General features: G+C 39.3%; 1 long non-coding RNA gene across 1 annotated transcript; it reads right to left on the bottom strand.

Annotated features, from left to right (window-relative positions):
* Window positions 1-6,492: 6,492 nt before the first annotated feature.
* LOC122005762 lies at window positions 6,493-14,013 on the bottom strand. Its single transcript, XR_006118530.1, has 3 exons — window positions 13,631-14,013; window positions 11,176-11,228; window positions 6,493-6,815 (listed from the first exon to the last, which is right to left on the bottom strand). It is a non-coding gene; the product is annotated as an uncharacterized LOC122005762 (long non-coding RNA).
* Between the last annotated feature and the right edge of the window lie 1,514 nt (window positions 14,014-15,527).

Here is a 15,527-nt window from a genome sequence, read left to right as displayed (position 1 = left end):
TAACCCTATTAAACGACCTCCAAAAATTACATAAAAATACTCTAAAAATTCCTAAAAATCTCTAGAATATTTTAAAAGTATTTCCAAATATTTTTATGGACATTTGAACTTGAAATAAGGAAAATTGGGTCGTTACAATTCTCCCTCCCTTATAAAAAGTTCGTCCTCGAACTTAGACTAATTCTGGACATTTCTGTCTCATGCTGTCTCCACGCTCCCGAGTAACTTCCCCGTGCTTCTGGTTCTAAATGACTTTCACTAATGACACTTCTCTGTTTCCTAGTATCTTGTCTGCTCTGCCCACTATCTGTGTCTGCTCTCATAGCTAAGATCCTCTTGGATCAACACTGTCTGAGGCTGAATCACTTTGCTAAGGTCGTGAATACACTTCTTTAGCATGGAGACATGAAATACATTGTGTATTGCTGACATATCTTGGGGTAAGTCTAGCTTGTAAGCTACCTTCCCAATTCTCTCTGTGATCGGGGTAAGGTCCTACGTATCGAGGACTTAACTTGCCCCTTTTTTTTTTTTCGTTCTCTCTGTACTCGGCGTAACTTTGTGTCGAATACGACTTCTGCTTACACTCTACGGGGCACCGATCCGATCGAAAGTTCATTCCAAATATGACATCGTAGTCGTCTAGCACTATCGATCACCAAAAGAGTTTTCATATCACGACCGCTCGAGCGTGGATGCCATAACTTCTCCAAGGTAATGTTGTTAAACCGATCATCGAGTACCTCGGCATTGCTAACTTTTCGCGAATGCCCGGCTATATAAGAATAGGTCCACACTTCCAGAAAATACTAACTGAATCAGAATAACCGCCGAGGCATTCGCTACATCTTCTGTCAGATCCTCGCGTTGGTCGAGCCGAGGAGGCTTCTAGTCCGGGCCGATATGTGGACCATCTAAAATCACGGAGCGACCTCGTCTTGAATCGGCCGGTGCGGGTCTTGTTCGGGCATTGCTTGGTCATATGCCCTTCCCGTCTCTCAGCATCCTCGTACCGCGACAAACTCACGGATGGGATTTCCCACGTGGCACACTTGGGATAGGGCTGGGTCCTTTTGGGTAACTCCACGATTTGCGCTTTGGAGTTCCTTTCCCGTTAGAGCCGCGAGCGGTGGCCTGCTGGGCACCGAGCCTGTCCTCGGACTCGAAGGCTTGCTTCGGCTTGATGTTGTTCTAGTAGTGCTCGGTGATCGAGCACTACTCACTAGTTCCTCCGTGGTTTGTGGCCTATGAATGCCACCACCACGCTCATAGCTATTTAGCCCATTTCGAGCATCAACCGGACTCGCTTTTCTGTGTTTGACTAGTTCGGCATGACGAGAACTGTTGAATTTCTTCACGGCTTCCCAGCAGGTCGCTCGACGAAATTCCGTGAACTCGTCGTAGTGGCGATTCGTGACTCGCGTATGGAAGAACTCCTCAAGAATTCTCCTCAAGTCCGCCATGTCATCTAGTTTGGGCACCGCTCTAATTCTCTCCCACCATATGCATGCGTCTCCGTCAGACGAAGGAGGCATACTTCACCTTTTCCTTTCGCCGCCTAGAAGCTCCATCGCCCTCTCCAAGAGTTAACCACGCTGAGCATCCCATGGTTCACTGGTGCTCGGAAGTTCTCGGCTTGATTCTCCGCCACCGGATCGATAGGCTTCCGTTTACCGTACTCGGTGCCGAGGTCGTGGAACCTCTATAACTCGGGGTTGTTACGAGCTGGAGTATTCTGTGATTAGCCTTTAAGGTGGCTATCTCATGTTGCTGTTCTACTAGCTGCTGCTATAAATGAGCCACTAGCCTTCTAGCTGGCGTCCTCGTACCATTTTCTAAATGGGTAGAGAACATGCATAACTAATACTATCATGTTATAGGTAACTACTACTATCATGTCAAATGCTATCAAATATTAACATGCTTTAGTTATCTATAAACATGAAAACAGAAAACATAGATAAGAGAAGAGGTATTCTTACTTGGAAGACGGCAAGACTGATGCTGATCTCTGATACCAACTGTAACGACCCACCTTTCTACACTACTACTATTCTCTAAAGGTGGACGCTACTTGACTACTAACTCTACTCAACTGGTACGCTACTTAACTTCGAGAAATCCCTACCGAAAAATTTCGGCAGAGTCTCCCCTGTACCGGTGACCCCAAACTGGGATACAAACACTATATACATAGCCACAGGCGGCTGGAACATGAAATTTCACAACCACGCAGTATAATAGCACAATAAAAATATGAAACTACTCTAGCAATGGCAAACAACCATATCACTCCAACAATAGGAGGTATCAAACTACAATGCGGAAATAAACTCAATTTCAATATAACTTTAAAAGAGAACTAAAAGAAAAATCTTGACAATTTTGCCAGCTAATTCTGGATCTTTCCATAGTCCTGGCATCACACACCGTCACAGCATCTCCTTGTCGCCTTCCTTTCATACTTTAGCTTTTCCTTTATCTGCAGTAGGAGGAAATGCAGTCTATAAGGCTATCTACTCACAAAAACTCGATATGCATGTATATGAATAAAACATGCTAAAACTGAATGCTAACATGTAAAGCTACTCATGCTCATAAATAGCAAAGGAACTAACTGAAAAACTAACATGTAAAGCTAATCATGCTCATAAATAGCAAAGAAATCTAACTAACTGAAATACTAAACATGTATAGCTAATCATGCTCATAAATAGCAAAGAAATCATGCTAACTGAAATACTAAACATGTATAGCTAATCATGCTCATAAACAGCAAAGAAATCTAACTAACTGAAATACTAAACATGTATAGCTAATCATGCTCATAAATAGCAAAGAAATCATGCTAACTGAAATACTAAACATGTATAGCTAATCATGCTCATAAATAGCAAAGAAATCATGCTAACTGAAATACTAAACATGTATAGCTAATCATGCTCATAAACAGCAAAGAAATCTAACTAACTGAAATACTAAACATGTATAGCTAATCATGCTCATAAATAGCAAAGAAATCATGCTAACTGAAATACTAAACATGTATAGCTAATCATGCCCATAAACAGCGAAGAAACTAACTGAAAAGCTAACATGTAAAGCTAATCATAGAACTATCATGTGTATCAATAAGAAACTGAACTGATACATTAGCTGAACTAATTAATGCTAAACTGAGTCTAACTTGTATTCACATAACTAATTTGTGAAGTTTTGAAAACTATTTACATAATAGATCAAAATAATAATCATGCTGCTGATGGGCCCGGCAACTGTACTTGCTGTGCGCGCATCCCTAACTAAACCCGGGATTGCAAGTTCCGAGTCTAGTAGGGTTTACTAGGTTATCTAAACCTAGGGACGACTGTGGGAGCCCAACCCAATGGATATCTAATCCAGTACAGGCTGAAAATAAAATACTGATTTCATAGCTAATTTTCTTATCTTGCTTTAACTAGGTTATCTGAACCTAGAACTAGGTTATCTGAACCTAGAGGCGACTGTGGGAGCCCACCCATTGGACCGTAGTCCCATATAAGCTGAAGCAAGACTAAATAAGTTATTTTAAATGCTTCTACTGCATTTACTGAGCTATTAAAATGCCTACTGTAGCATTATATTGAGCTAAACATTTTATCAAGCACTTGGTGTGCACTAGAACACACCCTACGTATTAAAAATCTGTATACAAAGCTTAACATAAATCTGCATATTAAGCCTATCAAAAATCTGCATACTTTACTTATAAAAATCTACATGCTATAAAAATAGAGTAAAAGCAAGTAACTTTGGGCTTACTGATCATGCTATAAACTAAACAAAAGAAAGCAACTTTAAGCCTTTTAACCACACTGTAAAAACAGGGCAAAAGAATGAAACTCTAAGCTTTCTAACATACTGAAAAAAACAGCAAGGAATGCTACTTTAGGTCTTCTAAACATGCTGTAAAAACAGGGCAAAGAATGCTACTTTAGGGCTTCTAAACATGTTGTAAAAACATAATGCTACTTTAGGTCTTCTAAACATGGTATACTTAAAGTAAAGGAATACAAATCTGAACTGCTAACTAAAAATCGAATCAGAAACTAATCCTGCTCACGGCAGGAATAAAAGGGTCTACTGCTGCCATAATCAAAGAAGGAAAAATATAATCCTTGAACTACTCGTAAACCTAAAACAAGATTTAATAGAATACCTAACCATTCCACTACTTGTCTATTCTTGTTCATTAAGTAAACAATAAAACCAACTAATGCTTGATGCAAAAGAGTTGTCCATGCTCGTACCTTTCAGGGAATCCTACACTGAATTGCTAAATTACAATCATTTCATACTCAATACAGTAAGAAAGGAACTAAGACTGCCACTTAACAGAAATCCGTTCATGGTCATTGAAGTGGCCAGAAACTAAAACTTTCAGTGCTAAATGCAAGGGCTGTTTACACTCTTTGTATAGCAAGGAGATTAAAACCGAATCCAAAACCTTCCTGAACTAGCTATCCATGTTATTCCAAATCTCTCCTCATCTTCTTAAAACTCACGGCAGCAAAGAATATACGGATCAATCCGAATCAAAGAAGGAAACTAGAACAACCTATTCCTTACAGCATGTTTCAAAATAAACATCAAGAAGCTAACAAGAATTTGAAACCGACAACCACCAGCTAAACAAACAAACATGCTGTGAATGATAAGGAATGAAATCAAATTCCGAAATCAAAAGGAAAAGGAGATCAATGTCGCGGAACTACTCCTACTGCAGGTGAGAAGCAACTCACCGCGTGTCCTTGGATTCAAACCGAGGAAAAGGGGTTCTAGGGTTCGGAGACGGTGAAGATCTCGGCGGCTTCTTGGTGTTTCCGAGCTCCCCTCGTCGAGGTGGTCATGCACGGGTGGAGACCGGCCGGAAAAACCCTTCGCCGGCACCGGAGATCGAGCCCTACCGCCTGTTTCTTCGTTTCCGCCGCGAGAGAAAAACGCCGTCGCGAGAGGAGGAGAGGAGAAGATTTTCTCACGGGGAAAACCTAAGTTCTCTTCTTATAACTTTAATATTCTGTTAACTAACTATTGCTTAAATACAACTTGATTCGAGTTTTATTAACAAACCCGCGGCTGGTCTGTTGGTGGGCTGCGTTCTGCTTAAAGCCCAACACGAGGGATCGAATCCCAGCTGCAACCATTTTATTTCCTATTATTTTACTGTTCCTAACTATTACTTAAATATATATCGCTCCATATATAATTAACAAAATGAGCGTAGCTCAGCTGGTTGGGCCGGTTTTGCTTGGGTCAGTCCGACCCGAGGTCGTGGGTTCGAATCTCACCTTCAACGTTTTTTATCAAAACTTCTTTCTTTTTGTAACCCTATTAAACGACCTCCAAAAATTACATAAAAATACTCTAAAAATTCCTAAAAATCTCTAGAATATTTTAAAAGTATTTCCAAATATTTTTATGGACATTTGAACTTGAAATAAGGAAAATTTCCTTATTTAGGGTTTAGGCTTCCTACTACTACTCTGAGGGTGACTGTTACTTACTTAAACTCTACTTAACGGAAGTTACTTACTCTAATATCAGAAATATTTAAAGTTATTCGGAGAAACAATCTGAGCATAAAACTCCATCATTTATTTGATTTCCTACTACACTTTATATCAAGCATACATGCAAGAAGGTAGTAATTATGCTGCCACCAATTTAAACATCTCACTGCAATTTCGTAACAACTAAATAAACAACTAAGAGGCATTTGCAACAACTAAATAAACAACTAAGAGGCATTTGCAGATACTTAAAAAAACACAAAGGCATTTTCAAATGAACACCTCCAGCCGAATTCCAAGATTTCCAGCAAGCAACAAAATTTTCAAAGGCAAGTAAACACTTCAGCAGTGCTACAATACGTTTCAGCAATACAAGGTAGCCAAAACAGGTGCTGGTTCCCAAAACTCAACTTAGCATAATAAAGCAATTAAAGCATACTCAATTAGAAGAGTGACCTACGGTTTATCATGGATTTCCCAGCTGTGCAGCAACTAAAACTTCTATTAACACACCACCAAAAGTGAGGTACACATCTAAACTACAGCCACCCTTAACTCATTAACAGAAGACCTATTCCAATAACAGGACTAGCATATCAAATAAACGAATTATACATCTAGGTGTTATGAGTTCATAATTATTGCATGTATATCAAGTTGACTACAGAATCGTATATGTCAGCAATGCCATATATTGCAATTAAATCAATGGATAGTATTGACCTCTTAGCAGTGTCAAAACTAAAACAGGTAGCATGCAAATCATTCTGAATTTAAACAGCAGTGCATCCCAACACCATTAAAGCTACAACATTGATAATAAGACACGTACATGGCAGTTCAAATGCAGAATTTTCAGCAATGACTAACTCCATTTGTGCAAGGAATAATAATACTGCACTAAATTTTAACATGCAACCAAAGCAATCATCTGAGGCTACTATACAATGAAAACCGAATTTTCATATGCATTTACTTCCATAAAACATTTAACCATGCATTTGACCATCCGAATGGTTCCAGAAATCCAACAGAAACAAAAACAAAACATTTAAACACTTCATAACAGCAAAACAGAAAGAGTAACAGAATTTGTATTTCTCTAAATTCTCCTAGTTATTTAAGAAGAAAACTAAATAAATTAACTTGCAGCAATTTATTAGCTAGATCCCAAACTTCCATATCCGCCACCACACACACACTATCAACGTCTCCTTGTCGCCTTCTTCTATACCACTTTAGCTTTTCCTTTATTTTTATCCATATCTGCAGTAGGAGGAAAGGTAGTATCTATAAGCTAAAAGCTTAGTAAGTGCTTTCTACTCACAAAATCCGATAAGGAATGCATAAACATAAACATAAAGGAAAGCAAGGAGTACATGCTCAACATGAAAATAGCAAATAGAACTACATCATGCATCTCTAAAGGAAACAACAATCTATCTTGTTAGAATCTTTCAATCTAGATAAATGAAACTTGTTCTATTTGTTTCCAAATTTAATACTTTTATACTTTAAAAATAATATTCAACTTTACTTGGGCCCGGCATTGTACCACTTTGCGCGCCTTTCTTAATGAGAATTGAGGTAGCTAATCCCAAGACCATTAAGACACTTCTAGACCTTATGTCTAGGGGCAACTTGGAGCCCATCCCTTGGACTTTGTGTCCGGTACATGCCCTTTTAAAAGTAAAATACTTTTCTTTATATCCTTCTTTAAATACTTCTTCTAATAAAATGTCTTGGCACTTATTTGTGTGCTTTGATTCTAAATTCTGGAATTTAGGATCAGATTTGTGACTTAGTCTTTCTTTACTTGCACTTCTTTCATTTATTCATTATACGAGAAATTCTAAAGCATATATCACTATATAAGCCAGTACTTATTCAAACTAATCTCCACAGAGTTTTTAAAAAAAACAACTACACTACTGGTAAGTAACATGGTATATTACAAACAGAATTTCAACAGTAAATAACAAAACTACATGATCATAGCTGGTAACCTTAGATAGGCTCACAGCAGTAAAAGTTTCTACACATCAAGCTTGTAACAACTAACTTATTCATGAACCTAACAATCTTTCATCATGCTGTAGCTTGAAGAAATTTATACCCACTTAAACATGCTTGAATTGTGAGGTAAACACCTCAAAAACATGCTGTGATAAAACATGGGAACATCAAGATTCTGTCCGTGCACTAAAAGCTTCAAAGGATTGAAACCAAATCTTAATCCGGATTGTTAGAGCAAGGGTTGAAATCAAACCATATGCTAGAATAAAAAGACTGCTCTTGTTCATTACACAATAACAAAACGCAACCGAAAATCCCGAAAGCTACTCCTACCGCAGGTGAGAAGCACTTACATCGGGTTCTTGAACTTACAACCGAAGAAAAGGGTTGCTAGGGTTCGGCGAGACTCGAAATCACAGCACCTTCTACGCGTCCACGGGCTCTCCACGTCGGGGAGAGCACGAGAATGAGAAGGATTCTCGGAAAAGCCCCTCGCCGGCCGCCGGAGGAGGAACCCTAACCTTGCTGCGTTTCCGCCCGAGACCGTCGTGCGCCGTCGCGAGAGAAAGAAAGGGCAAATAGGGTTTTCGGCGAGAAAGGGAAAACTAAATCCCTTTATAACTAAGTTTTTCTATTACTAACTATACCTTAATTATAATCCGTTCTTTCCTTAATTAACATAACTCGCTGGCACAGTTGGTTGGGTCGAATATTGCTTGGGCCGAGAGACTGGGTTCGAATCCTGCCGCGTCCACTTTTTATTTCCACTTTCCTAATTACCGCTTAAATACGCTTCGTTACATATATAGTTAACGAAAGGGTTCCCAGCTCAGTCGGTTGCGTCGTGTCCGGCTTAACTTGGGTTCGGGGTTGTGGGTTCGAACCCTAGCTCTTGCATTTTTCTTTTAAACTTCCTCCACTTGGTAAAAATACCAAACGGACAAAAAAAATTGCATAAAAATATTCTAAAAATTCCTAAAAATCTCTAGGATATTTTAGAAGTATTTCCAAATATTTTTATGGACTTTTAGAATTTAAAATGAGGAAAATTGGGTCGTTACAATTCCCCATACCTTATAAAAAGTTCGTCCTCGAACTTAGAATAGCTCTGGATACTTCTGTCTCATACTGTCCTCCCGCTCCCAAGTGACTTCCTCGTGCTTCTGGTTCTGCCAGACGACCTTCACTAGTGGTACTTCTTTGCTTCTTAGTCTCTTGACTGCTCTGTCCACTATCTGTGTAGGTCTACTCTCAAAACTAAGATCCTCTTGGATCTGCACTGACTGAGGCTCAATCACTTGGCTAGGGTCCTGGAGACACTTCTTTAACATGGAGACATGAAACACATTGTGTATTGCTGACATGTCTTGTGGTAATTCCAGTTTGTAAGCTACCTTCCCAATCCTGATCAGGTAAGGTCCTACATAGCGAGGACTCGATTTGCCCTTCTTGCCAAATCTCATCACCCCTTCATAGGAGCAACTTTGAGAAAAACGAATCTCCTACTTGAAATTCCAGTTGCCTCAAGATAGCTTACATCTGGCGGTCTCCATCCTCATCGATTTTCCGACAGACTGAGTGGTTTCTTCTATCGCTCGAATGCCCACTCCACTTTCATTTCCTTTCTTTCACCTTCTTGCCAGCATATAGGTGATCTGCACTTTCGCCATACGCCTCATATGGTGCCATCCCGATGGTGGCTTGGTAGGCTGTTTGTAGGCAAACTCGATACTTGCACCAATCGCTTTAAAATCTAGTGCACAAGCCCCGAGCATATCTTCTAGGATCTGATTTACTCGCTATGTCTGTCCATCGGAAGGCTGTGCTGAACTTGAGCTTGGTGCCTAGTGCAGTCTGTACACACTCCCAAAAGTGAGAGGTGAAGCGCCCATCTCTATCAGAAATAATAGATTTAGGAACTCCGTGAAGTCTGATCACCTCTTTAACATACAGGTGTGCTAACTGCTCTATAGAGTGAGACACTTTGATGGCTAGAAAATGAGCAGACTTGGTCAATCTATCCACTATCACCCATATTGCATCGTATCCATTCGTAGTTCTTGGGAGACCTGTTCTGGTATTGAGAGGTTGTAGCATCCTCCTGGTCTCTGGTGTTCTGCTTTGACTCTCTGGCATGTCGGCAGTACTGACATATTTAGCCACATCTCTTTTGAGTCCGGACCACCGGAACTTCGCTTCACGTCTTGGCACATCTTGGTGGAACCAGGATGCATGGAGTATGGTGTACTATGGGCTTCTTCTAAAATTTTCTTTCTCGACTCTTCATCATTTGGAACACAAAGGCGATTTCCCTATTTGATACCCGAAATTCTAAACTTCCTTCCTCTTGTATCCCTTGCTTGATCTTTTGGATATCCGGATCTTCACTTTGCTTTTCAGTATATCCTCAGCTGACTCTAGGGTCAATGCGAAAGTTGCCCATAAATAATTTCAAGTCCAAAATCTGACTGCAGTGGCAGAGCTAATGATGATAAGGACATCAAGGATGCCTGGACTTTCCGCTTAGTGCATCCGCCACTTTATTAGCTTTACCTGGGTGGAGGTTTCAGGTCATAATCTTTGACCAACTCTAGCCACCTGTGCTGTTTAAGTCCTTCAGGTGAAGAAGTACTTAAGACTACGATGGTCTGTGAAGATTCAGCACTGGACTCCATACAAGTAGTGTCGCCAGAGTTTCAATGCAGCCAGCTCTAGATCATGAGTGGGGTAATTCTTCTCGTAGTCTTTGAGTTGTCGGAAGCATAAGCTATAACTTTTCCTTCCTGCATGAGTACGGCTCCTAATCCCATCTTGGAAGCATCACTATAAATGTCGAAACTCTTGTCGCTCTGGAAACAGTGGTCAGTCTCTTCTTGAGTTCTTGAAAACTCTGCTCACATTTATCTGACCATTCAAACTTCTTATCTTTCCTGGTGAGGGCTGTAAGTGGAGAGGCTATCCTGGAAAAGTCCTCCACAAATTTCCTGTAGTATCCAGCTAAACCAAGGAAGCTTCTGATCTCCCTGGCATTCTTGGGTCTCTTCCAGTTGTTGACCGCTTCTACTTTGGTGGATCCACTTGAATGCACTTTGAGAATTTAGCATAGAGCTGTCTCTGCTGAAGAGTCTGTAGGACTATTCTCAAATGCGCATCATGCTCCTCTGGGGTTCTGGAATAGATTAGAATGTCGTCGATGAACACAATGACAAACTTGTCAAGGTATTCACTGAACACTCTATTCATCAAGTCCATGCTCAACATAAAGGAAAGCAAGGAGTGAGCGTTACTTAACTACTAACTCTACTTAACCGGTATGATTAAAAATCACATGGAAACCCTACCGAAAAATTTCGGCGGAGTCTCCCCTGTACCGGTGACCATATCCGTAAATACATACAGAGTATACTCAGCCACAGGCGGCTGGAACATATATTTTCACAACCACGCAGTTTAATAAATCAAAACATGCAGGTAATGAAAAACGGAAACATAACTTCTTACTACAAAATTTTCTTATCAACTTATTAAGGAATTAAACTAAACAAATTCTTAAACTAAGTGAGTTCTTTAGCTAAGTCCAAAGGATCTCCATAGTCCACACATCACACACCGTCACAGCATCTCCTTGTCGCCTTCTTCCTTATACTTTAGCTTTTCCTTTATCTGCAGTAGGAGGAAAATAGTATCTATAAGCTAAAAGCTTAGTGAGCGCTATCCTACTCACAAAAACTCGATATACATGTATATAAATAAAAACATGCTAAAACTGAATGCTAACATGTAAAGCTACTCATGCTCATAAATAGCAAAGAAACTAACTGAAAAGCTAACATGTAAAGATAATCATGCTCATAAATAGCAAAAGAATCTAACTAACTGAAATACTAAACATGTATAGCAAATCATGCTCATAAACCAATAAAGGAATCATACTAACTGAAATACTAAACATGTATAACTAATCATGCTCATAAATAGCGAAGAAAATAACTGAAAAGCTAACATGTAAAGCTAATCATAGAACTATCATGTGTATCAATAAGAACTGAACTGATACATTAGCTGAACTAATTAATGCTAAACTGAGTCTAACTTGTATTCACATAACTAATTTGTGAAGTTTTGAAAACTATTTACATAATAGATCAAAATAGTAATCATGCTGCTGATGGGCCAGGTGCGCGCATCCCTAACTAAACCCGGGATTGCAAGTTCCGAGTCTAGTAGGGTTTACTAGGTTATCTAAACCTAGGGACGACGTGGAGCCCAACCCAATGGATATCTAATCCAATACAGTGCCATAAAATACTGATTTCATAGCTAATTTTCTTATCTTGCTTTTACTAGGTTATCGAACCTAGAACTAGGTTATCTGAACCTAGAGGCGACGGGAGCCCACCCATTGGACCGTAGTCCCATATAAGCTGAAGCAAGACTAAATAAGTTATTTTAAATGTTTCTACTGCATTAACTGAGCTATTAAAATGCCTACTGTAGCATTATATTGAGCTAAGCATTTTATCAAGCACTTGGTGTGCACTAGAACACACCCTACGTACTGAAAATCTGTATACAAAGCTTAACATAAATCTGCATGCAAAGCCTAACAAAAATCTGCATATTAAGCCTATCAAAATCTGCATACTTTACTTATAAAAATCTGCATGCTATAAAAAAATAGAACTGCTCATGTTATTCCAATAGCAAATAGGAAACTAGAACAACTTAAGCATGTTGTGAAAGTAAAACCAATTCAACTACTAGGCATGCAATAGAATCTAGAAAATAAAGGAATCGTTGTTGCATGGAATTAACAGAATATCATGCTTCATCAGGAAATACTAAACAGTAATGAAAACTAAAACTGCTCATGTTAAACTGATACTTTAAAATGGCAGGGCTGCTCATGCTACTAAATCAACAATAAGTACTAAATCTGAAATGCTACAAAGTGCTGTTCGTACTTGTAAAATGCTCAAGAAATAGATATTGAATTGCTAAAAAAAAGAATTAACTATGCATACTTTAAGCTTAAGCTGTTCATGTTCGTTGAGCATAGGGATCCAAGACTAAAAATGCTAAACATACTAAGGATCCAAATATGATTACCCATTTCATGCTTACTGGAAATAGCAAGGAACAAAACTAAAATCTGCATTTGCTTAAAAAGGAAACAAAACAATTCTGTTTGTTAAAGCAAGGAAGTCTAAAACTAGAAACTTGAACTCCAAGGAACATCTAACTAAAATGTTATTCATACCAACATAATAAGAGTCTATTCATGCTTGTTAAACTAACAAACTTCTAAAACCATCTACTCAAAATGAAGGGATGTTTAGTGCTTATTAATATGCAAGGAAACTAAATCCGCAAGGCTAATTTTAAGGCTGTTCATGCTTACTAAATGCTAGGTTGTTCATATTCTTTGAATAAGGAAGGTTCTACACATGCATGTTGTTAATAAGAAACTATTCAACACATAATTGCAATTGAACCTCCTTAACTAAACTTAATGGAATTCGGTTTCCATAGAGCAACCAAAATCTCTATAGCAAACTACTACAGTAAAGAAGGAGAATCAAAATCTCAAAACTGCTCTTAAGCCTCAACAAGTTTTAACAGGATACCTAGGTTTCACATGCACACAGATTTTAGGATTTACTTAGGGTAATAAAATCCTTTAAAGAAAACTTGCTACTATAGATGAAGACCACTTCATGCTCACAGCAGTAACCAAGAATCTAAGAATCGTATGCCTCAACAAAAAGGGTAAACATGACCTGGAATCAAAAGCTCCTTAAAACATGTTGTTCTAAGCTCTAAACACACTTCAACAGGTTAGCAACAAAGCAATCAAAAATCTTAAATCTATCCACTTCCCTTCAAGCTTCCAATTCCTAAAAACATGCTTCAGCCATCACTTCCCACATCTTGTGCCACGGCAAGAAAACAATAAAAGAATGCAAAGCTTCGGCAACAACATGAATGCCATAAAATACAATCCGAAAACACGGAATCAACTTAAAACTCGGAACAACTCCTACTGCAGGTGAGAAGCAACTCACCTTCGGTTCTTGGACTTACAACCGAGCAAGATAGCTTCTAGGGCTTCGGAGAAACTCACGATCTCGGCCTCTTCCTCGCGTCTTCGAGTTCTCCTTGTCGAGAGGATCGAGAGGGCGAAGAAATCTCTTGGAATCGAGCCTTGGTCGGCCGCCGGAGACGCCCTCAAGCTCGCTGCGTTTTTCGCCCGAGAGAAAACGCCGTCGCCGAGAGAAAGGGGAGGAAGAATTTAGGTTTTGTGATTAATCCCTAAGTTCTTCCTTTTAATACCCTAAAGTTTCTGTTAACTAGTACTACTTAAATATATTTTGTTCCTTTCTAAATTGACAAAGTCTGCTGGCGCAGTTGGTTCGTTGGAAAAGAAACATTCCCGAAGGTCTCGGGTTCGAATCCCTTAGCCGCGCACCTTTTTTTCCAATTTATTTTAAATATTCCAACTTATGCTTAAATATATTTGTTCTCCTATCTAGTTAACAAATCGAGCACAGCTCGGTTGGTCGGGCCGAGTTCTGCTCGGGCCGAGGAGCTCGGTTCGAAACCCAGCTTCTTCAACTTATTTTCCTTCTTATTATTCTCCATTACCATGTTCTACATCATATACATTTCATCTCATTTATTATTAACAAAACGTTTCCAGACCAGTTGGTTGGCTAAGTCCGGATTCGGGTCCGGGGTATTGGGTTCAAAACCCGGCTTCAACATTTTTTTGTCACAACTTCTTTCTTTTGGTAAAAATACCAAACGACCTCCAAAAATTCCATAAAAATACTCTAAAAATTTTTTAAAAATCTCTAGAATATTTTAAAAGTATTTCCAAATATTTTTATGGACATTTGAACTTGAAATAAGGAAAATTGGGTCGTTACAGTCTTTGCACTGAAACTCTGGCGACATCATTTGTATGGAGTTCAGTGTAGAATCTTCACAGACCATCAGAGTTTAAAGTATTCCTTCACCCAGAAAGAGTTAAACATGAGACAGCGAAGGTGGCTGGAGTTGGCCAAAGATTACGACCTCTACCACCCAGGCAAAGCTAACAAAGTGGCAGATGCACTAAGCAGAAAGTCCAGTGCATCCCTGATGTCTCTGTCATCATTAGCCCTGCCACTGCAGAAGGAGTTGTCAAATTTTGGACTTGGAATTATTTACGGACAGCTCTCCGCATTGACCTTAGAGCCTACCTTGCTTGAGGACATACAGAGAAGGCAAAGTGAAGATCAGACAGAGGATTGAGACTGCCCAGAGTAGACAGCGCCGTAGGCCATTGGAATTCCAAGTAGGGAATTCAGTGTTTCTCAAGGTCGCTCCTATGAAGGGAGTGATGAGATTTGGCAAGAAGGGCAAATTAAGTCCTCGCTATGTAGGACCTTACCTGATCATAGAGAGGATTGGGAAGGTAGCTTACAAGCTGGACTTACCACAAGACATGTCAGCAATACACAATGTATTTCATGTCTCCATGCTAAAGAAGTGTCTCCACAACCCGAGCCAAGTGATTCAGCCTCAGTCAATGCAGATCCAAGAGGATCTTAATTATGAGAGCATACCTACACAGATAGTGGATAGAGCAGTCAAGAGACTAAGAAATAAAGAAGTACCACTAGTGAAGGTCATCTGAAAGAACCAGAAGCACGAGGAAGTCACTTGGGAGCGTGAGGACAGTATGAGACAGAAATATTCAGAACTATTCTAAGATCGAGGACGAACTTTTTATAAGATATGGGGAATTGTAACGACCCAATTTTCCCTATTTCGAGTTCTAAAAGTCCATAAAATATTTGGAAATGCTTCTAAAATATTCTAGAGATTTTTAGAAATTTTTAGAGTATTTTTACGCAATTTTTGGAAGTCGTTTGATATTTTTATTAAACGAAAGAAGTTTAGCTCAAAAAAATTGTG

The sequence above is a fragment of the Zingiber officinale genome, chromosome 7B, assembly GCF_018446385.1.
Source record: "Zingiber officinale cultivar Zhangliang chromosome 7B, Zo_v1.1, whole genome shotgun sequence".
Classification (NCBI taxonomy): Eukaryota; Viridiplantae; Streptophyta; class Magnoliopsida; order Zingiberales; family Zingiberaceae; genus Zingiber; species Zingiber officinale.
Note: the sequence above shows the minus strand (reverse complement) of the source record. Positions and strands in the feature narration are given on the sequence as shown.